The sequence below is a fragment of the Pelodiscus sinensis genome, chromosome 1, assembly GCF_052426305.1.
Source record: "Pelodiscus sinensis isolate ZL-2025 chromosome 1, ASM5242630v1, whole genome shotgun sequence".
Taxonomy (NCBI): domain Eukaryota; kingdom Metazoa; phylum Chordata; order Testudines; family Trionychidae; genus Pelodiscus; species Pelodiscus sinensis.
In genome coordinates, this window is record NC_143052.1 from 19186571 (window position 1) to 19209720 (window position 23150).

The following is a 23150-nucleotide window of genomic DNA, read 5'->3' on the forward strand; positions in this document are numbered from 1 at the left end:
TGCCGCGCAGCTACACATGTAGCCACGTGGCACGGAGTCTGCACTAGCGGAAATTTAAAAATGGCGGCGCCTGGCTTTATGCAAATGAAGCCCGGGAAATTCAAATCCCGGGCTTCATTTGCAACTCCGGTTGCCTGCATTACCACCCTAGTTCGAATTAGGGTGGTAGTGTAGACATACCCTTAGTCTTTAAGATGGCACAGGACTCCTCATTGCTTTTGCAGATACAGACTATCACAGCTACCCCTGAGAGTTTATAAACTATACAAAACTTACAAGGCCTATATACATACATGCACAGTTACCATGGCAAATTTCTAAACTTGGAATAAAATCAGCACCAGTTAACGGTCACAACTATTGAAGGTTATTACTTATAGGATGCAGGAGTGGGGGTTAGAAGCAGTGGCTCTTCATTGTTTTTATACACTCCATTATTTGGAACTTGCTCTGCCAGCGTGATTTCTCCATGTTTATTGTATATCTTGCTCTTTTTTCAACAGCTATCCATTTCATGATGCTGCCTTCACATATTCTCTCTGAGTGTAATACAGAACTCAAGGCTTGTCTACATTTACAGTGCTGCAGCAGCATAGCTACTCTGGTATAGCTGTGCTACTGAAGTCACCACCCATAGCGACAGGAGAGCTTCTTCCAGAAGCTAAGTACTGCATCTCCCTGAGAAGTGGTAGCTGTTTCAAAGGTAAAAGCCCTTCATCAACATAGCACTGTCTACACTAGAGGTTAGGTCAATATAGCTACATTGCTCAGGGGTTTGGATTTTCTGATGTAGTTATAGTGATATACATTTCTACTTAAAAAAAAGGGGGGTCCAGTAGCACCTCAGGGTATGTCTACATTACCACTCTAGTTTGAACTAGGGTGGTTAATGTAGTCAATCGAAGTTGCAAATGAAGCCCGGGATTTAAATATCCTGGGCTTCATTTGCATCTTGCCGGGCGCCGCCATTTTTAAATCCCCGGTAGTTTGGACTCCGTGCCCGTGGCTATACGTGGCACGGAGTAGGTAGTTCATGGAACGAGATGTAGTGGTAGTTAGAATTAGAAAGCCTAATTCGAACTACCTACTCCGTGCCGCGTGTAGCCGCGGGCACGGAGTCCAAACTACCGGAGATTTAAAAATGGCGGCGCCCAGCAAGATGCAAATGAAGCCTGGGATATTTAAATCCCGGGCTTCATTTGCAACTTCGATTGACTACATTAACCACCCTAGTTCGAACTAGGGTGGTAGTGTAGACATACCCTTAGAGACTAATAAAGATATATAGATAGTATCAAGAGCTTTCGTAGTCACAACCCACTTCTTCAGAGCTCAGTGAAGTCAATGAAAGGACTCCCAATTGATATAAGTGGGCTTTTGAGTCCAATATTCTTAAAATGAAGTATTCAAATAGACATTTTAAATAATTTTGTTTTTAAAATATGAGACCTTTTGTTAAGGGAAGCCAGTTAATTGAACAGAAGAAAAGAGATGTTCCATTTAAAAATTGCAGGTATTTGAGGGGATGGAATGATGCTTCCAATTCCTTGATATCCTGTTCCATAGCTGCACACTGATGGGTCAAAAAGGTTCAGAAGGGAATATGATAAAAGGAAGATTGTTCCCAGCACAGTCGCTCTGTGGTTTGTAATCAAACTCTACATACATCCTACTAGATGTAGGAAAGTGATTACTTTTTTGCAAGCAAATAATTTTAGAAGAGAGATACCACCTGAGGCTTAGAGTTAGGACTGTTGATTAATTGCAGTTAATACACATGATTAACTAAAAAATTAATCCCAATTAATCTCACTGTTAAATAGAATACCATTTGAAAATTCTTAAATATTTCAAATGTTTTTTCCAAATTTTCAATATGGATTTAAATTACAAGTCAGAATACACGGTATACAGTGTTCACTTGATATTTTACAAATATATACATTGTAAAAATAATAAAGTAATATTTTTCAATTCATTTCATAAAAGTACTGTAGAGAAAACTCTTGTGAAAGTGTAATTTACAAATGTACCTTTTTTTTTGGTTACTTAACTAGACTCAAAACCAAAACAATTTAAAACTTTAGAGCCAAGAAGTCCACTCAGTCCTACTTGCCTTAATGATTGAGAAAACAAGAGGTAAATTTGTTTACATTGACAGGAGTTACTGCTGCCTGCTTCTTATTTATATCACCAGAAAATGAAAATATGCATTCACATAGAACTTTTGTAGCTGGTGTTGCAAGGTATTTACTGCCAGATATGCTAAACAGCTGTTTACTTCTTCATGCTTTGGTCACCATTCTAGAGAACATGCTTCTATGCTGGTTATGCTAATTAAAAATAATGCATTAATTAAATTTGTTGCTGAACTTCTTGGGGAAGAATTGTATGTCTTCTCTGTTTTACTCACATTCTACCATATATTTCAACTCTCAGATGATGATCCAGCACATGTTCTTTTTAAGAATGCTTTCACAGCTGATATGAAAAAATGCAAAGGTAATAATGTGGGATTTCTAAATATAGCTACCACACTTCATCCAAGGCTTAAGATATGAAATGTTGTCCAATATCTAAGATGGATGAGGTGTGGGCACATTTTCAGATGTCATAAAAGTGCAAAACTCTGACGTGAAAACTACAGAACTCACACCATCAAAAAAGAAAAACCAACCTGCTGTTGGTGGCATCTGACTCAGAAGATGAAAATCAACCTGAATCAGTCTACACTACTTTGGATCATTATCAAGAAGAACCTACCATGCACATGGAAGCATGTCCTCTGGAATGGTAGTTGAAGCATGAAGGGACAAATGAATCTTTAGTGTATCTAGCACAAAAATATCTTGATCCATCTGCTACAGTAGTACCATGTGAATGCCTGTTCTCATTTTTGGATGACATTTCAAAGAGGAAGCAGGTAGCTTAGAGAACTTACCACCATTCCTACCATAATTTTTAAATTTGTTAAATGGAATGGTAGTTTGTTATAAACATTTATCACCATTAACATGACAGGATCTTTTTGTAAACAGTTTACATATTTAGAGACCATATCATGGTAAATGTAAATTCCATGCCAAAGACTTACTCATTAGCAACTTCTCACGCTTCATTTGCAAGATGTTTTTGCACAAAAACAAGCAGTGTAGATGGGTTCGTTTTGCGCAAAAAAATCCCCTTTTGTACAAGATCCTTATATCTCCTTTTTTGAGGCATAAGAATCTTGCGCAAAATAGTATTTTTGTGCAAAAAAGACCCGTCTACGCTGCTTGTTTTTGCACAAAAACCTCTTGCGCAAAAAGTCTCGGACAGAGAATATGCAAATGAAGTATGAGAAGTTGCTAATGAGCACTTCATTTGCATACTTTCTGCCTTCAAAAGAAGCAGTGTAGACGTAGCTTAGGAGTTTGACCACCTCTACATGGAATACCAAATAGTGATATCAAATGGAAATGATTTTTAGTCATTACTAGCCTGGATCAAATTCGGTCTAACCACCGGGAGCTTAATGGCTTTTGTACCCCATTACCCATCCACAAACTTATCCAGTCTCTTCATGCTTTTGGCTTTATTGCTTTGGTTTTTCCATTCAAAATCATGTATCAGGCCTATTACTATAGCAGTGAGAGATTAGTGCCAAAGCTCTTCAACTCTATCAGCATGAATTCAAATATAATTAACAGTAAAGTGAAGTTAAAGTGTCACTGAGTTATAATGAGATGAGGAGACATGAAATACCTACAGCATGGTAATGTATTTAAATTCCAAGAATCATTAGTAAATGAATGCACATGGAGTTTATAGAATCATTAACCCTGTATCTATGGATTTTTGGTCCCATTCCTTATTAGGTTGATTTAATACCTCAAGGACTTTTCAATAGTGCTATATTTATACAGTGATTTAGGATTTATCCTATTAAAACCCAGGAGATTATGTATCAAATTACTAGTATAGCAGTGACTTTGCTAATGAGATGATGTAGCGTTAATACCAGTGGGAGTATGCTACCAACAGTGTTAAATTTCTGAGTATGCTCAGTGTGAGTGAGGACATTTTCTCTACTATATTGCCTACAGAAGAGACTGTGACTTTAGAGTTTTTAGGGGCTCATCTACATAGCAGGGCTAAAGCCTAAATAAGTTATGCAACTTGACCTATGTCAATTGATGTAGCTCAAGTCGAAATAGCTTATTTCAGTATTTGGTGCTGTCTACACAGCAGGAAGCCTGAGGAAGAACATTCTTCTTCTGACTTCCCTTACTGTCCCAGGAAATGAGGGTTCCAGGAGTCGGAATAAGAAGTCCTCCAGCTTGACATTATTTTGACATTATGTCGAAATAACTGATTGTAGTATAGACATGTACTATGTTATTTAGGAATAACATTAGTTATTCCAAAATATCACTGCTGTGTAGATGCACCCTAAATGATGAGGGATTGAATACATGTACAGAAGCATGTAGAAATCTGAAGCAAACAGTGTGAGCTAAGCACCCAGGCAACTAGAAGAAAACTCTGTGTGTTCTTTCAAACCAGCCTGCATTCTTTGGGCTAAAGAGTTTGTTGAGGTCTATATCTTATCATGCTCGCTCAAACATCTTTCAGTATCTCAGGTATTAAAATATACATACTTATGTTTGGTGTTTTTAAAATTTTCTGACACACACAAAAACAGTTTGGAAACAAACACAAGAAGTTCCAATCTTTATTGTGTGCAAATCTCTATGGAAAAATGGTACTTGTATTATAAGCAAGAGTGCTAAGCTTTATTTTGGAAGCCAAAACCTTCAGAAGAATTATAGGTTTATTCTCCTCTCCACTCTCACCTCCTGAGCCAAGCAAATGTATTTTCCAAAGACACCATCACAGCCTCTAGTTAGTGTCTTAGGAATGTTATGTTATTTCATTTCATTCCGGTGGGGATCAGGGATTTTCTCTCTTTATTTATGACTGTCATTTTTATGCATTAAGCTTGCAAACCCTCTCTGACTATCGAACCATTCATACAACCTGAAAGGGCTTCAGATAATTTACTGTTGCAAGACAGAATTTCTTCCACAATGATGTGAGAAATTACATGCTTGACTCCTCTTTTATGGCTTATGGGCCAAATCCTGCCCTCATTTACACCTATTTAGTAATAAATAACCTCCTCTGAGACCACTGATATGTTCTGATTTCTTAATGGATAAGTAAGCAGGGACTTTTTGCTATCATTTCCACCACTACTCTCCACTCCTCCCTGCTAGCGTAGGGGGGCTGAGAATCCAAGATCACCTCTAAGGTTGGTGTCAGATTAAATGCTACTGGTTTTCATGCTGCATTAGAAGCAGAAAAACAACATCCCTCCTCACCTTTCTGCCATTTTTAACAGGGAATTTGCTGGTGGAAACTCTGACCTGGGAGGTGCAGTTAGTTTTAGTAATAATCAAACGGGAAGAGTAATGTGTTGTGTGCAGTGTGTTCCAAAACTGTTGTCCAAACAAAGAATGTGATTTCTCTTTATTAACGTCTGCTAGCAAAATGCTCCCATCTCAGTTCTGCTCATCATTCCAGTACAGTTTAACACTCCCGATGCCCTGGAAGGCTTATCTCACCAATAGAAAGAAAAGAAATAAGAATGGTGGGGGAATGGGACATGGAGGGAAAGTGGGAGAAGAAGGAGGAGAATGGGTAACAATGGTTATGGCAGAAAGGAATATGGGGGCCATGCAGAACCCCCACCATATTGCTGAGAGAGAAAAGGGAGCACACAAGGCCCCTGTCATGACTGGGAAAATGGGGAGAGGAAGGAGCATACAGTGCTGCTGGCAAAGGGGCAAGGGCCAGAGACATGGGGGCCTACAGAAATAAAGTGTGTGGCGCTCTAGTCACAGACTAGATCCCACCTTAACTGAGAAACTGTCCTGTGGATCATGCCCCACCCCAGTCACTATGTGGACACACCACCCATCCCATTCAACATCACCATCACCACCCCTGTGTTACTCTGTCAGCTACATAAATTGTTTTCACAGAAATTTAGTATTGCAAGTGTATATAATGCATGTTGAGTTCTCTCTAATGTAACACGTGGAAAGCGAAAGGAGAGTTATTTATCTCTGCAGAGCCTTCCACCCAGAGAGGATAGCAGTTGGTCCACGCACTATAGATTTTAATAGCTGAAATACAAGACTGGATGGTAGTGAGGAAGACCTGGCTTTTATTCCCAAACAACCAGAAATCACTATGGCACCTCACTTCACTCTCGGAGGGTATGTCTACACTACCCTCCTAGTTCGAACTAGGAGGGTAATGTATGCATACCGCACTTGATAATGAAGCCCCGGATTTGAATTTCCCGGGCTTCATTAGCATAAGCGGGGAGCCGCCATTTTTAAATCCCCGCTGCTGCGAACCCCGTGCAGCGCAGCTACACGGGGCTCGAACTAGGTAGTTCGGACTAGGGTGCCTATTCCGAACTACCGGTACACCTCATTTCACGAGGAGTAACGGTAGTTCGGAGTAGGCACCTAGTCCGAACTACCTAGTTCGAGACCCGTGTAGCCGCGCTACACGGGGTTCGAAGCAGCGGGGATTTAAAAATGGCGGCTCCCCGCTTATGCTAATGAAGCCCGGGAAATTCAAATCCCGGGCTTCATTAGCAAGTGCGGAATGCATACATTACCCCGCTAGTTCGAACTAGCGGGGTAGTGTAGACATACCCTGAGTTAGATTAGATACCCTCTCCATCAGGATCAGATTAACACAGGGGCTTTCGGGACTGCAGCCCCAGGGGGAGTTGCCGCAAAAATAAATCCTGGACAGGGTCACCAACCTGCTGATCACAATCAACAGGTCAATCTTCAGGGTGCTGAAAGTCCAAATATGCAGCAGGGCACAGGCAGGTTGCCTGTGTGCCGTGGTAACAACTCTCTTGGGAGTAACCAGCTACTGGCACATCTCTGTGGCCCCTAGCAGGGGGGAAAGTGGTCTCCATGCACTGGCCTCACCCTCAATATCATCCCTACACCTCCCAGCCAATGGGAGTTGTGGAGGTGGCAGTTGGTGGCATGGGCAGTGCATGGAGAAATGCTGTCCTCCACCTCCATGGGTTCACAGAGATATGCCAGCAGCTGGCTGCTTGAGGAGTAGCATGGGACCATGGCATTCAGGCAGAGTGCTAGCGCCCTGCTGCCCTGCCAGTCAGGAGCATCCTATGGTATACAGCAGGGGTGGGCAATCATTTTTAAAAGGGGGCCACTTCAGAAATTTCTGAAGTGGCCCCAGACCACGCCAGAAAGGGAGGAGCCTCAGGCAGAAGGGCCTGATGGGTCTGACAAGTGCGCAAAGTCTCCTCGCTCTGCAAGAGCATGCAACGGCTGGAAACACGCACCAGCTGATTTAACTAGAGAGACACACCAAGGGTGTGTCTAGACTACATGCCTCCTTCGACGGAGGCATGTAGATTAGCCAGATCGGAAGAGGGAAATGAAGCCGCGATTAAAATAATCGCGGCTTCATTTAAATTTAAATGGCTGCCCCGATCTGCCGATCAGCTGTTTGTCAGCAGATCGGGGCAGTCTGGACGCGACGCGCCGACAAAGAAGCCTTTCTTCATCGGCACAGGTAAGCCTCGTGAAACCAGGTTTACCTGTGCCGATGAAGAAAGGCTTCTTTGTCGGCGCATCGCGTCCAGACTGCCCCGATCTGCCGACAAACAGCTGATCGGCAGATCGGGGCAGCCATTTAAATTTAAATGAAGCCGCGATTATTTTAATCGCGGCTTCATTTCCCTCTTCCGATCTGGCTAATCTACATGCCTCCGTCGAAGGAGGCATGTAGTCTAGACACACCCCAAGTGTTTTAGAACAGCTATCATGTCTCTCTAGCCCAGAGGAGGGCAAAGGGCCGGCCAAGCTGGTGGATCAGGCCCACGGTTGCCCCAAGCAAATCAGGGCCTGGGGCAGGGGAACATGCGAAGTCTCCTCACCCCCACGATGGCTAGAGAGACACGCCAGCTGTTTTAAAACAGCCAACATCTTTCTCTAGCTACTGCGTGCCCCTGGCAGGGCAAGGAAAGGACGCAAGAGACATTGTGTGCTCCCTGCCCCAAAGACATGCGGTAGCTAGAGATAAAATCTATCTGTTTTAAATAGCCAGCATGTCTCTCTAGCTGTCGCATGCTCTTTCAAGGGCGAGGTGACTTTGCGTGCTCCCTCACCCTGAGGCCCTTATTGGCCTGGGGAGCAGCAGGACGGCCACAGGACAAATCTAACAGCTTGATGGGCCAGATCCGGCCTATGGAGGGCTCTTTATCCACCCCTGGTGTAAAGGGACCCACAAAATCTAATATCTCCGGGCCCACAGGAGAGTTAATCCAGGCCTGCTCTTCATTGTACAGTTATGGCTTCAAAGCCAGAAAGGGCACCTGTGATTATTTAATCTGACCTCATGTAGAACACCGGCCCTAGCATTCCCCTGAAATAATTCTCATTCTCACTAGAGCCTCTCTTTAGAAAGCCAGCTAATCTTCATTTAAAAATTGCTAGAGATGGAAAATCCAGTTGGATACTATTTATCTTCCTAGGTCACAGGAATGGTTTACAGATTAAAATTTCATTGCATTTCACTTCAACCTCTTAGGCACTAGATGACTGATAGGGGGTATTAATAATTAATATAATGTTTCATTTAAAAGACCAAAGTACACATAAAATGGTCCCTAAAGAAGGATACACTAAAAAAAAAAAAGTGATTGACAAGGAGAGATAACATTGATTTTTGGATTTTAGTACAGATACCATTTTGTTCTCTAGCTAAAGGAAACAAATGCAGACTCTGACAAATGGATCTCTATTAGAGACATAACCCTGTTTCTAGAGTTAATAATGCTTGTGAATTGTCTATATTGGAAACAGAGTTCCCACAAAACTGGAAAAAATTCTGATAATTACAACCACTAACTCAGTGACTTTACTCACTTTTGGAGTATTTCAGTCACCAAAGATGACCTCCAATGGTTAAAACCAAAAGTGAATAGTAGTCAGATGTACTTGGTTAGCTTTTCAACTCCGATTTACCATATAGAGAGTTTGAATCCACAGTGAAAATGAAATAAAGCATCTGGGCAACATTCTTTCACAGCGCCAGCCTCTACTCAAACTTAATCCCTTAAGCACCATAGCTCACAGTGTTGAGATTTAAATATATTCACAAACTGTAATGGGAAGGCTTAATGCAGAGAGAATTTTAAAAAAATCTATTAAACAAAACATTAGACTATCTTAACAAATATAACTTTCTGAAAAAATGCAATAAAATGTTTACTTGTTGCAAACAAACCATTTCTTGGTTTTTATTTTGTATTGAGAAGGTTCAGTGTACAAGATATACATTCGTCCCCATTTTAAATTAAACCGGACTAATGATTTGGCTTTCGTGTGAAGATGTGAAATCCAGGACTGAATATAATCGCATCAAGCCCCCAAGTCCTGCTGAGCAAGCGCATGTGTTTGAGAAGGACACTAAGCCTTGATTGAATGATGCCAAGACCGGGAGAGTCCATCACTTCCTCAAACAAGCTGTTCCAATGGTTGAAGAGGTAATATTATATCCACTCCTAAGCAAAAAAGTTTATCTGTCCAGGATAGGCTTGCCAACCATCAATACATTCAGACAGTCCATTAAAAAAAAAAAAAAGAGCCAGAATTGTCAAAAATTGGAACTGTCCATAATATCATTTAGATATCAGTAAAAAACCACCGAGCTTTAGAGAGGAAGTGAAGAGCCCCAGTCTCCACCTTTAACCCTAGGGTAAGCTCGGCACCACAGGGCAGCTCCAGGGAGTCTACAATCCCCAGATCAGGGGCAAAAAGGACAATTGTCTTGAGAGGGGCTTCCTCCAAACTACTGCTCCTCCCCACCCTCAGCTTTGAACTCTTCTTTGATACTAGCATCAGCACAACAGCAATGTTTAGTGGGTCTGCATGTGGCATCCCCCTGCCCCCACTGTGGGATTTGGGGTACAGCAGGTGAGGTATAGCAGCCTCCCTTAGGCTCTCTGGGAAGTCACAGCCCAGTTGTCACCGTTGACAGCCTCTGGTCTTAACTGGGCAAGTTCCTCATTTTTTCACGAAGAATACACGAGGCTCTTCTACACAGCTCCTTTTTGCACAAAAGCCTCTAGTGCAAAATTGTCCCCTAATTAATTATGCAAATTAAGTGCAGCAATATGCTAATCTGCACTTTATTTGCATAGGCTTTTGCGCAAGATGGGTGCAATATAGACGAAGCCTCAGATAGTAAGGTGTTGAAGGTAGTATAAAATATGAAACAATTTTTTTTTAAAAAAAATCACATTAAGAGAACAGTAAGATTGCAAAGTTATTCAGAAGTTAAGAAATGCTGTAAACCACATTATATCGGCCCCAGGTACACAAGTATTACAATGCAACTTTTTTTTTCCATGGGTCCTCTTCCTCATTCAGGGGACAGGAGGTACCTTCTCTGGGAATGAATCAAGGTTGATATGAATCAAGGTTTTGTGTGTAGGATCATGCTTCTTTTGTTGCAGAGTTTGGAAGACATATAGTGAATGAGACAGGGAATTGCACAAAGACAAAGGAAGGTGTTCTGGGTAAGCATTTTTCAGGGCAGCACCCCAATGCTTATTAGCCACCCAAATAGCAGTGGATATTTCTGGGCTTAATCTCTGTGCCTCAGATCTCCACCTGTAAAAATGGGGATAGTATGATCCCTGCCCCTCACAGGGATTTTGTGAAAATGAATTCATTGGTAACATGTTATGGTGTGGTGTACCTTAGAAAACCCCATGAGAAATAGATAATTCTGTCTTGAAAACAGGCTTTCAATTGTGCGCAGTAAATAAGGAATAGAGTCACACACTGAGCAATGAAGAGAAGTCAAAATATTGATTAGCCACTCACTAAACTCTGGTCTACACTACAGATCTGTATTAGCATAGCTGCATCACTCAGAGGTGTGAAAAATACACGCTCCTGACTGACACAGTTACACCAAGCTAATATCTTCACCGCTTCCCTCCCATGTAGCACTTGGTCTGCAGTAGAGATTCTCCCACCAACATAGCTACTGGCTGTCATGGAGGTGGATTAACTCTGTTGACAGAAGAGGTCTCTCTTATCTGCTTAGAATGTCTTCATTAAAGTTCTACAGCAACACAGTTGTGCCGTTGCTACTTTTTAAAATGTAGATTTGCTCTACATGGCCTGTGTGCTGAGTAAGGCAGGATACTATCGAAATAAGTATTGTGTGAGCCCATCATTAGAGTCTGGATCATGAAAAATATGTGGAAGGGAGCTGAACTGAAGTTGCACAAGTGACCTTAATTCTGGCATGTGCTAAATTTTAAATGACACTATGACCTTAATGATATACTTTTAAAATTGCCCACGAGTGCACAATGGCACACATTTAGGCTGTGTCTAGACTACATGCCTCTGTCATCAGAGGCATGTAGATTAGACACATAGGCAAAGGCAAATGAAGCCGCGATTTAAATGCTCGCGGCTTCATTTAAATTTACATGGCTGCCGCGCTGAGCCGACAAACAGCTGATCAGTTGTTTATCCACTCAGCACACTAGTCTGGATGCTCCCCTGCCGACATCAAAGTCCTTTGTTGGCAGCCCCGGTAAACCTCATCCCACGAGGAATAACGGGGCTGCCGACAAAGGGCTTTGATGTTGGCAGGGGAGCGTCCAGACTAGCGCGCTGAGTGGACAAACAGCTGATCAGCTGTTTGTCGGCTCAGCGCGGCAGCCATGTAAATTTAAATGAAGCTGCGATCATTTAAATCGCGGCTTCATTTGACTTTGCCAAAACAACAAATCTACATGGCTCCGTCGACGGAGCCATGTAGTTTAGACGTACCCTTCGTGTGAAGAATGACTCAAGAGTCGCAAATGCAGGAGAAACATACTCTTGAGCTGCTATAAATTAGGGAATGGTTTACAGTGTATTTGGTTTAGATTTGGCTCTGTACAGTGGGCTGAAAATTATACCCTCAGGCTATGTCTACACAGCAGCGTTATTTCGAAATAAGCTATTCCAAAAGAGAGATTCTGAAACAGCATATTTTGAAATAGTGCATCTACACACAAAATGCAATTCAAAATAGCGCATCCACACTGATGGGACACTGAATCGCATTTAAGGCCACCAGGAACCAGTTCCGGCAGGGCATCAGGTCAGTAGTTACATCGTGTGGCTACTGCTAGAGGCTTTCTGAGGCTCATGCTTAAATGGACCCCCCTGGACAGCCATTTCTCAGGTTTCCCTGCTTCCTTGTCTACCTCTCTGAGTGATAGCAAAGCATTTTCTATTCTTGCTCTGGTTGCCCTGACTCAGGACATCACAGTACTCTATGTTATGAAGTAGGAGCTACCTCCGAGCAGTCTTCAGCTCTTGGAGCTTTTGCTGCAAGTCATGCAGCACTTCCTGCAGGCTGCCTCCCAGGCTCTGCAGGAACCCAATCCTCAGGGCTTCTTGGAGACCCTCCTCGGATATGTAGGGGAGCGGTTACATGACCTTGACACCGCCTGCCATGGTCTGGGTACCTTTTCCCGCTGCATCTGCCATCTGGACACCAGTGCAGACTGGTGGGACCACATCATTCTAGAGCAGTGGCTCCAGATCTTTCAAATGAAGAAGGGCACCTTCCTTGAGCTGTGTGAGTGGCTCACCCCTGCCCTGAGGCAATGGGACACACATGAGGCCCGCCTTTCCCCTTCAGAAACGTGTCGCCATCTCCCTTTTGAAACTCTTGAAGCAGGACAGCTACTGATCCATGAGGAACCAGTTCAGTGTGGGGAGATCGACCATCAGGGCCCTGTTCATGCAGGTATGGCTTTCTTGGGCTGCCATCTGGGAAGCCCATAAGGGAACTGTGCGGATCTGGGAGGCCCTGAGAAAGAGCTGCCTACAGACTGTGGCCAAGTCCGTGTGCCATGTGGGGAATGTTCAGTGTGTGGGTGGGGGGAAGGGGGATGGAAGGGGGAGCAAATGTCCCCTGCCTTCTTCTAGAGCTGGTCTGTGGAAGGAGATGGCTTGTGGAGGGAAGGTGTCCCACCCCAGTCAGGAGCATGGCAGTTCTCTCCAGACACCCTGTGGCCAATAGCCCAAGGCTCATGTGTTGCAGCCTGCTGGGGCCGCGTGCCCAGAAGCAGCATGGCATATGCTCCTATGTGCACATGTTGCTGACTGATCCATGGTCAGCAAGGGCCCAGGGTGGATAACCTAGTTTTACCTCCCCCCCGCATGACGGAAAGTGATGGCACTCACACAGTGTTCCTTCCCCAACCTAGAACGATGCCTGCGAGATGTCCACAGGGAAGATTTGGGGCTCCTGGGTCAGCTCAGTGGTCAGGCTGGTCTCACCCAGGTCCTGAGCCTTCTCCTCGTTGCCATCGACTGGGCCCCCAGCAAAGACAACTACTGGCATGTCCAGCTCCTTATAATATGGGCAGGTTTGGGGCACTGCCCCAGATTGGGAGCTGCCCTCCTTGGCCCTGGCATAAGTCTGGCGGAGCTCCTTGACCTTCATCCACACCTGTTCTTGCGTGAGAATGTGGCCTTTGCTCCCCAGGCTGTCTGCCATGTGGCCATACGAGTCTGCATTCCTGTGTCTGGTGCAGAGATCCTGGAGGTTTGTCTTATGCCCCCAAACTTCAATAAAGGTCCAGGACCTCCGCACCACACCAGGAAGGTGCATGTTGTTTGCAGCCTGACGGGCTCCTGGTAGCTGGCTGAATGCTCACGGCCTGCAGTGGAGGGCTGGCTAGCACTGCCTGGCTCATCTTGGGCCAAAATGGAGTCAAGGGCAACTGCAGGGTGGCTCAGGGCTGCTGTGAGATACAAATCCTTTCTGAAGAGTCTGCAGCTTTATGGGCTCCAGGGAAGTGTGTGTGTGTGTGGGGGGGAGGAGGGTAGGACGGTAGGGTAGAGAGATAGGGTTTTCCTAAGTGTGGCCAGAGTGACCACCAGGGCTGGATTCCCACTACAGGCAGTCCCTGACTTACGCAGATATGACTTACGTCAGATCCGCACTTACGAACGGGGCTTTTCTCGCCCCAGAGCTCACGGGCGGCGGGTCACCACCCGTGTCCTCCGGGGTGAGAAAAGCTTCTCCCGGTCTCCCTGGTCTGCTGGGGGGGGGGGGTCCAGCAAAGCCGCTGGACCCCCCCCCAGCAGACCAGGGACACCCGAGCAAAGCTGCCGCCTGGGCGGCTTTGCTCCCGGGCAAATGAGCAAAGCCGCCCAGGTGGCGGCTTTGCTCGGGTGTCCCTGGTCTGCTGGGGGGGTCCAGCGGCTTTGCTGGACCCCCCCAGCAGACCAGGGGGACAGGAGCAAAGCCTTGGAGCACGCCCGTAGCTGGACAGCCCAGGCGTGCTTGGGCTGTCCCGCTGCGGGCGTGCTCCAAGACTTTGCTCCCCGTCTCCCTGGTCTGACCAGCAGACCAGGGAGATGGGGAGCAAAGCCTGGGAGCACGCCAGCAGTGGGACAGCTGCGGTGCGCCTGGACTGTCCCGCTGCCTGCATGCTCTGCGGCTTTGCTCCGCGTCTCCCAGGTCAGCAGACCAGGGAGACGGAGCAAAGCCGTGGAGGACTTGGGCGGTCCCGCCAACCCCGTCTCCCTGGTCTGCTGGGGGGGAGGGGTGCAGCTAGTGCCCCCCCCAGCAGACCAGGCTTTTCTTTACTACCCCTGGGATAGAGCAGCTGGGGGCTGCCGGGTTGGTCCCGCAGCGCCGCTCCAGACCAACCCGGCAGCACCCCAGCTGCTCTGCCCCAGGCGTCCTGATTCAGCCGCTGCTGGTCAGTTTCAAGAGCGGCTGAATCAGGATGCCTGGGGTAGAGCAGCTGGGGTGCTGCTGGGTTGCTCCAGTAGCGCAGAGGAGCCGCGCTACTGGAGCAACCCAGCAGCACCCCAGCTGCTCTGCCCCAGGTGTCCCCAAGTCAGCCGCTGCTGAAACTGACCAGCGGCTGACTACAGGAAGCCTGAGGCAGAGTTGCTCTGCCCCCGGCTTCCTGGAATCAGCCGCTGACCAGTTTCAGCAGCAGCTGACTTGGGGACGCCTGGGTTTCTTAAGTTGAATCTGTAGGTAAGTCAGAACTGGCATCCAGATTCAGCCGCGGTTGAAACTGATCAGTTTCAGCAGCCGTTGACGCCAGTTCCTACTTATATACAGATTCAACTTAAGAACAAACCTACAGTCCCTATCATGTACGTAACCCGGGGACTGCCTGTATTTTGATTTAGCCCTTATTCCCTGTCTACACAGCACCTATTCCAAAATAGCCATTTCGGAAGAGGCACTATTCCTCATAGAATGAGGTTTACAGAACTCGAAATAATCACTCCGCCATTTCAAAATTATTTTGTAATAACTTTGTGAGCATCTACACAGCCAAATTGGTATTTCAAAATAGAGGCTATCATTCCAAAATAACTTTGCTGTGTGGACATACCCTTAGTGACTCAATATCGGGGTGTGCACAGCTCAGAAGCCAAACAACATATAACCAGCTGAACTGGGCCTTTTATAAAAGAACAGGGACTGACTTCATTAGTTTTAGACAGCAGGCTTTTGACCTTCCTGTGAAGATTGGGGCAATTGGCAGTATCTCAGACAATCACATACAAGAGAGAAGCCTAATGTATTACTTATTATCTTTCACAGAAGTTGGAAGAATTAAAATGCTGAGACCTCATTCCTGTTCTTGCTGCAGTCTTAGGAACAGGAAAGGGCAGGAATAGTTTCTTGAAGAACTCATGTGATCTCATTCTAATCGGGAGATCATTCAGTTTGTGTCTTTTCACAGATTTCATTTAGCACAAGCCAAGTATTTCCAAGAGTGTGACAACACCAGATACGCTACTAGACTTCAGGATACCATTATGAAGCCTATAATTAAGAGCCTGATATTTGTACAACACATAAAGGATGGAAAGCAAAGGTTCCATAGAGAACAAAAAAAGTCTAACTTTTTATCCATTTTTTTTCAGTTACTCCATTAAAGAAAAACAACAAAGATACGTATTATTAGACACAAGTTAGAAGTTTAAACGCAAAATACAAAATGCAACTTTATACAGGTTGCACAATGGGATGGCACAATTAAAAACTGAGATGTAAAGTAGTGTAAAGTACAGTGTAAAGTGGTGAGTTAGCTTACTCACTGTCCATGACAGTAAGCCTCTTGATGGAGTGAGGACAAAGAATCCAGGAAAATTATTGAGCTTCTGAATAATCCTCTACGTGATGGGAAGTGTGGCTGAAACCTTCTAAATAATAGATTTTAAGGAGCTGTAGGGAAGGCAATCCGCTATCCCGTGGATGCCAGGGCACATGTTTGGAGGTCTCTTCTTGTCCCTCATACATCTTACAGCATGGCTCCTAAATTACTCATTTTCCCATTGGCTAACCACCCAATATCTGCATGCCTTCTCCTAATCCAAGTATGGTGCCAACACATTATTTGTATAGCAGTATGAGCTTTGCATACATGCCAGCCAGTCCTGGAAGGAAGCACAGCACATGATATGTCTGCTTGTTGGTTCTCATCCGCTGTCTATACTAACACAGACTGCATATCTTAGTGCCTTCCATCTTTAAAACCCACCTGCAAAATCCAGCAAAACCCTGTATCCAAAGAGTCACATATCAGGGGCAATTGTGGGTTCCATAGGGAATGGAAAGCATTTATCAACCCACATCTTTTCCATATCCCATATCAGGGCTCTACAGCTTATTGTTTCCCTGAGCACAGAGATGGCCAGACTTATTTCCTGAGTAAATTAACTGAAAATACTAGAAAAGGGGAAGGTCAGATTTAACAGGAGTTCCCTCAACAGCAAAGGCACTTACTGTGCTGGAGAAGCAGTTCTGCAGTTCAAGTATGTGGTTTTCAAATAAGAATGAAATAGGAACAGTAACAGTTATCAAAGCAGTTAAGTGCGAAAACAAAGGTTGCATTCTTTTTTCATTTCTTTTACTGTCTGACATATGATTTATGGCAACGTTTCATGTGTTTCATCTTGTAGAAACCAAAGTAATTTATTTTACTAGAAAGGGCTTTATCCAGTCAAAGCCCTGAATCCAACTCCAACAGCTCCTTTTGATTACAGTGTACCATTGCCCCCATAATGCATACCATATAACATGTTGAATGAAACGATCAGACTGTATCATCCAATATTTATTTTAAAACCACAAACATTTAGAATCCAAATGTGGATATGGATATGAGAATTCATTCTTCACATATAGCTGATGGTAGCTGGCAAGTATATCTTACAGCAGCCAATCTCACACAACCTCTTGCATCTACACTGCAGCGCTAGTTAAAAATAAGATTTGCAATTTAACAGTGCCAAATTTCGAAATAGACCTCTATTCCAACAAGTCCCTTAATCCTAATGGGATGAGGTTTACTGGGACATCGGAATAAGATGTCCATTATTTCGACTGTATTTTGAAGTAATGGGTGTGCTGTGAAGACATAGAAAATGCTATTTCAGGATACTAGACATACCCTGAAATAGCGCCTGCTGTCTAGAAGTACCAGTATGGAATATCATTCCTTAAAAGGCGAAATGGAGAGATGTATTTTTGTAATAAATGATAGGGAAGTATGCATAACAGATCCACATGAAAAGAAAAAAAACTGCATCAGCTTCTAAATACCCACTGATCTAATGAAAAAAGTCTGTTCCTCTTAATGTTAATTTCTGAATTTATAAACTAGAATGCTGTCATTCGCTACTCTGGCAGAAAGATACATTGTGTGTGTGATTCTGTCAAGTGACTGAAGCTTTTAGTGAAGTGATCCATTACATTGGGCATCTCAAGAAGGCAAAGATTTTATAATCTTTAAAAGTGCTGAGTATCTTTGAAAATCAGGCCACTTATTTGGGTATCTAAAAGAATGTATTTAGAAATCCAGCATTAGGCTCTTACTTACAAAAAAAAAATCTTTAGGTTTTAAATGAGAAATCTCTCAATAATCAGTTGTGGCTAAAAATATTACAATACTGGAAAACTTACCAAGCATTTGGGGGTGCACAGGCCTCCCACTGGAATTCCTTGGGCCCAGCCTGGGAGGGAGGAAAGGGGAGGCTTCTCAGGCTGGCTGGATGTGGAAGCAATGATGGGAAGGCTGTGCTGTGGTTTCTGTAGCCGATGTTGGGGCTGTGCTGTCCAGCCCTAGCTGTGTTCCTGGGGGAAAGGATGGGTTGGAGAGCAGTGGTGAGGTGCTGTGACTGAGGATTGAGGGGAGGAGTTAATATTCTTACACAACAATTTTGTTTCATGGAAATTAATACATTTATCAGGCATGATTATAACATGGTCCTTAAGTGGTATCAGTACATCTTTTAGACAGTTTTATATACCAGGCTGAGTTGAAATTTCATTACTTTGGACAATTTGAAGTACAGGCATTTTGTCTGTATTCCTCCTCTCTTCCTTTTCTGATGTGAAAAACCAGGGTGCAAAGAAAACAAATAGTATTCGGAGATCAATGCCGTGAAGGCTAGAACTTTAACAGGGTTCAAAAAAGAGCTAGATAGAATCATGGAGATTAGGACCATCAATGGCTATTAGCCAGGATGGGTAGGAAGGGGATCCCTAGCCTTTGTTTTGCTGGAGGTGTGTGAAAGGGGAGGGATCACATGAGGACTACCTGTTGTGATCTCTCCCTCTCGGGTATCTGATATTGGCCACTGTCAGCAGACAGGTTACTGAGCTAGATGGACCTTTGGTCTGACCCAGTATGGCCGTTCTTATGTTCTTAAGTATCAAGAAACACACCTTTCACCCGAATGAAAGCTTAGAAGCCAGTAGGGAAACATTTTTCTGGAAGACTTTTTGGAGCAATATTCCCATAAGAGATTTTGTTTGGTTATGCATCTGTGCCTTTAGTACAGGCAGTCCCTGGGTTACGTACAAGTTAGGGACTGTAGGTTTGTTCTTAAGTTGAATCTGTATGTAAGTCGGAACTGGCGTCAGCCACTGCTGAAACTGATCAGTTTCAATCGCGGCTGAATCTGGATGCCAGTTCTGACTTACCTACAGATTCAACTTAAGAAACCCAGGCGTCCCCAAGTCAGCTGCTGCTGAAACTGATCAGCGGCTGATTCCAGGAAGCCTGGGGCAGAGCAACTCTGCCTCGGGCTTCCTGTAGTCAGCCGCTGGTCAGTTTCAGCAGCGGCTGACTTGGGGACACCTGGGGCAGAGCAGCTGGGGTGCTGCTGGGTTGCTCCAGTAGCGCGGCTCCTCTGCGCTACTGGAGCAACACAGCAGCATCCCAGCTGCTCTGCCCCAGGCATCCTGATTCAGTCGCTGCTGAAACTGACCAGCAGCGGCTGAATCAGGATGCCTGGGGCAGAGCAGCTGGGGTGCTGCCCGGTTGGTCCGGAGCGGCGCTGCGCGACCAACCTGGCAGCCCCCAGCTGCTCTACCCCAGGGATAGGCAAGAAAAGCCTGGTCTGCTCGGGGGAGGGGGGCACTAGCTGCACCCCCTCCAGCAGACTAGGGAGACGGGGGTGGCGGGACCGCCCAAGTCCTCCACGGCTTTGCTCTGTCTCCCTGGTCTGCTGACCTGGGAGACCCGGAGCAAAGCCGCAGATCACGCGGGTAGCGGGACAGTCCAGGCGCGCTGCAGCTGTCCCACTGCTGGCGTGCTCCGATGCTTTGCTCCCCGTCTCCCTGCAGACCAGGGAGATGGAGAGCAAAGCCGCGGAGCACGCCCGCAGCGGGACAGCCCGGGCACGCTTGGGCTGTCCCACTGCGGGCGTGCTCCAAGGCTTTGCTCCCCGTCTCCCTGGTCTGCAGGGAGACAGGGAGCAAAGCCACGGAGCACGCCCGTAGGGGGACAGCTCAAGCGCGCCCAGGCTGTCCCGCTGCGGGCGTGCTCCGCGGCTTTGCTCCTGTCCCCCTGGTCTTCTGGGGGGGGGGGTCCAGCAAAGCCGCTGGACCCCCCCAGCAGACCAGGAACACCCGAGCAAAGCCGCCGCCTGGGCAGCTTTGCTCCTGGGCAAACGAGCAAAGCTGCCCAGGCAGCGGCTTTGCTCGGGTCTCCCTGGTCTGCTGGGAGGGGTCCAGCAGCTTTGCTGGATCCCCACAGCAGACCAGGGAGACTGGGAGAAGCTTTTCTTGCCCCGGAGGACACGGGTGGTAACCCGCCGCCTGTGAGCTCCGGGGCGAGAAAAACCCCGTTCGTAAGTGCGGATAAGTCGGATCTGTGTAAGTCGGGGACTACCTGTATACCTAAAGGGCTGAAATCAACACATCACAGCAGGAATAGCACAAGTTAATGGCGCTGCTATGATATTCCTTCTTAACATGTGCAACCAACATATTTAGCCATCTTTATTTTTTAATTGCAAAGAATGATTGAATCCCTTCCACCTCAATCTAATAGCCATTTTCCTTAACAGTGAGCATTAATGACTTCCCTGCCTAATGAAAATTAATTGCTAGCCCGCCTTGACAATTACATTGTGATCGATCAAGTTTAGAGGAGCTGCAGGGGTCATTTGCCGTAATTCTAATGCAATCCATTAAATCTGCAGCAGATGATAACCTTTAACTTGGTTGCATATTAGGGAATACTAATGGCAACTCTAGATGTCACTGTTTATACAAGAAGTGATACATCATATTGTCTCTTTCTCCTAACTCTCTTATGGTGTTGTTACTCTGCTGATACGGAGTTTCCTCTATACATTGGGCCACAATATCTTCATTGCCCTGCCACAGTGCTATTAAATCTCAATCATACAAAGCCTCCTGCTAAAGAGGTAAAAGTGTTAGGCCTATTGCAGAATTGGACCTTTAGTCTTTTAAGCAAAAAGTGTCAAAGTGAGAGTCAAATATTCTCCAAGTTGATGCAAAGAGCAGCTTGATGAAACTATTTGTAAGACCAATAAAACTTGTGCCCTGCAAAACCCAGCAACTATGTTACATAATCTTGTGCACCATGAACTGACATTATATTTTATATGTTAACAGATACACATATACTCATTACACTTCAGAAGAGTAATTTCAATTAATTACATAGTCAATTGAAAGAGCTAGGTCACTTCACATAGTTCCTCCTTCAGGAGATTTCTGCTTTATTAAGTAGTCTGTCATTACCTTTGGCAATGCCGGAGGGTCACCAGTAGACAAACCCTTTTACTCTGACCTCATGTTGACAGTCAATGTAAACAGCAGACAGAGAAAGCAATTTATAGTGTGCAACAAGTTCTGTTTATCCTACAAACCCTAGCAACTCCAGTCCATTTATTGAGAACAACCAACAAGCACCTTAACTGTTCATGGACTATTTACATACAGACAAATACAGTACATTTCTTTAATGAAATTCACCTCACAGGAGAAAGGGATGCAATGTGAACCGTGGGTTAATGGGGTTAGTGGCAAAAGAGAGGGGATGCACACAGAGAGGGGCAAATTCTGAATCAGTTAATGCTCCCTAGAAGCAACCCCAGTGGAAGTTACCCAGAAGAGCAGGGCTGATCTTACCATGAGGCAAACTGAGGTGTCCGCTTCAGGTGCCAGACCGGGGTGGGGTGGGGTGGGGGAGTGCCACTAGGACCCAGAGTGTAGAAAATTGTGTCTGTTGCTGGTGCATATGTATTCTCTCTGCTCTGATGCACAGTGATGGTCGAGTGCCATGAGAGGGGTAGAACTTGAAGGCAGAATTGAGACCTTTCAAAGTTTTGGCCTAAGTGAAGTGGCTTGGGGGTGTCATTTGAGCTCCCCGTCTCAGGTGCCAAAATGTTGTGGTCCGGCCCTGCAGAAGAGGTGCTGAATCAGGCTGGAATTCTCAAAGGACATAGGCACAGAAATGCTATTGGATTTCAGGAACTTGAAAATTCTAGCCTCAACTAGACTACCCTGCCAGCTACAGCAAAGAGTATAAATGTTGCCCATGTAGATGACAGGGGATTTCTACTGGGAAAGTGTGATTAGGAGTTAAGGTATTATTGGCCACATGGTCAAATGCTGTATAGCAGGAAGAGGGGCTGCTGCTTTGGTCAGATAATTTTCGTCTCTGTACTTGTCTCCAGAGCTTTGGATTAGTGCACTTCACTTGGAGTTTGTACAACATACAGGCAGTCTTACTCTAAATAAATATATTTAGTTTATATTACTAAGCCATCTGTGTATCTCCCCTATATATAGATATGATTTTCTACCTCCATCGTCAGAAACAATACCTTGATTATTTTGTTCTAATCAGGGGTTGTGTACTTGAGTGTGTGTGTGTGTGTGTGTGTAACATTTATTGAGGGAGGAATTTAGTTTGCCTTTAATTCTGAAAGCAGTGATTTACCATGATCATTCATCTGTCTTGTGAAAGGGAATTCCATAGTCTAAAAATGCATCTCCTGCTCTCACAAGTCACTTTGGCTGGTCAATAGAATAATGATACTGTCGAAGCAGCTTCTACAATACCATAAGATCATCGCTGTCATAGAGCATCTTACACTGAGAAACCCCTTGTGGAACATTGGCAAGATGACCCAGCAGTAGCTGTGAGCATCTTACACTGCTAAGTCCCAGCTGAATCAGATGCAACCTTGCAAGGGTCCCACAATCTGAGCAGAGCCTCTTTTACAGTGAGGCAACTGTCAAGCCATCTGGAGTGCCGAATATCAGTTTCCAGCTCTTAAGAAGCATGGCACATACCCCACAGTGGTTGTGAGTTCTACATAAAGATTTCACTAAACACATATCAAGTGTGAACTCCTAACCATTGCATTACAACAGCCTAATCACACAGTCCCTTTGAGTACTGCAGTCTATCTTGCAACACAGGTCATCTTGCCTTTGTGATAGATGGTCTCCCTCTCCCTCCCCCACCCCAGATCAAATGCATCTTTGATTCAAGGAATGGAAAATCAACCTTATGAGAAGACACTCAAAGAGCTTGGATTGTTTAGCACACCCAAAAGAAGCCTGAGTGGTGATATGATTGTTCTTTATAAATACAGGTAGAATACTTAAAATCTAGGACTTTCTGGTCTAGCAACATCTGTGGTGTTTGGAGTGGGGACTCTGGCAACAGCAGTGTTGGTGGGGACTCTGGCAGCATTTGGTGGTGGGGA

The 23150-nt window shown here is 45.1% G+C and overlaps 1 long non-coding RNA gene across 2 annotated transcripts in view; it reads right to left on the bottom strand.

Annotated features, from left to right (window-relative positions):
- The window catches only part of LOC142829060 (uncharacterized), a 132546-nt gene that overhangs the window by 73248 nt on the left and 36148 nt on the right, over positions 1 to 23150 (bottom strand). For both annotated transcript variants that reach the window (XR_016348650.1, XR_012903265.2), the window contains exon 2: positions 18076 to 18246. This is a non-coding gene — a long non-coding RNA (uncharacterized LOC142829060). The remainder of the gene's footprint in view (positions 1 to 18075; positions 18247 to 23150) is intronic.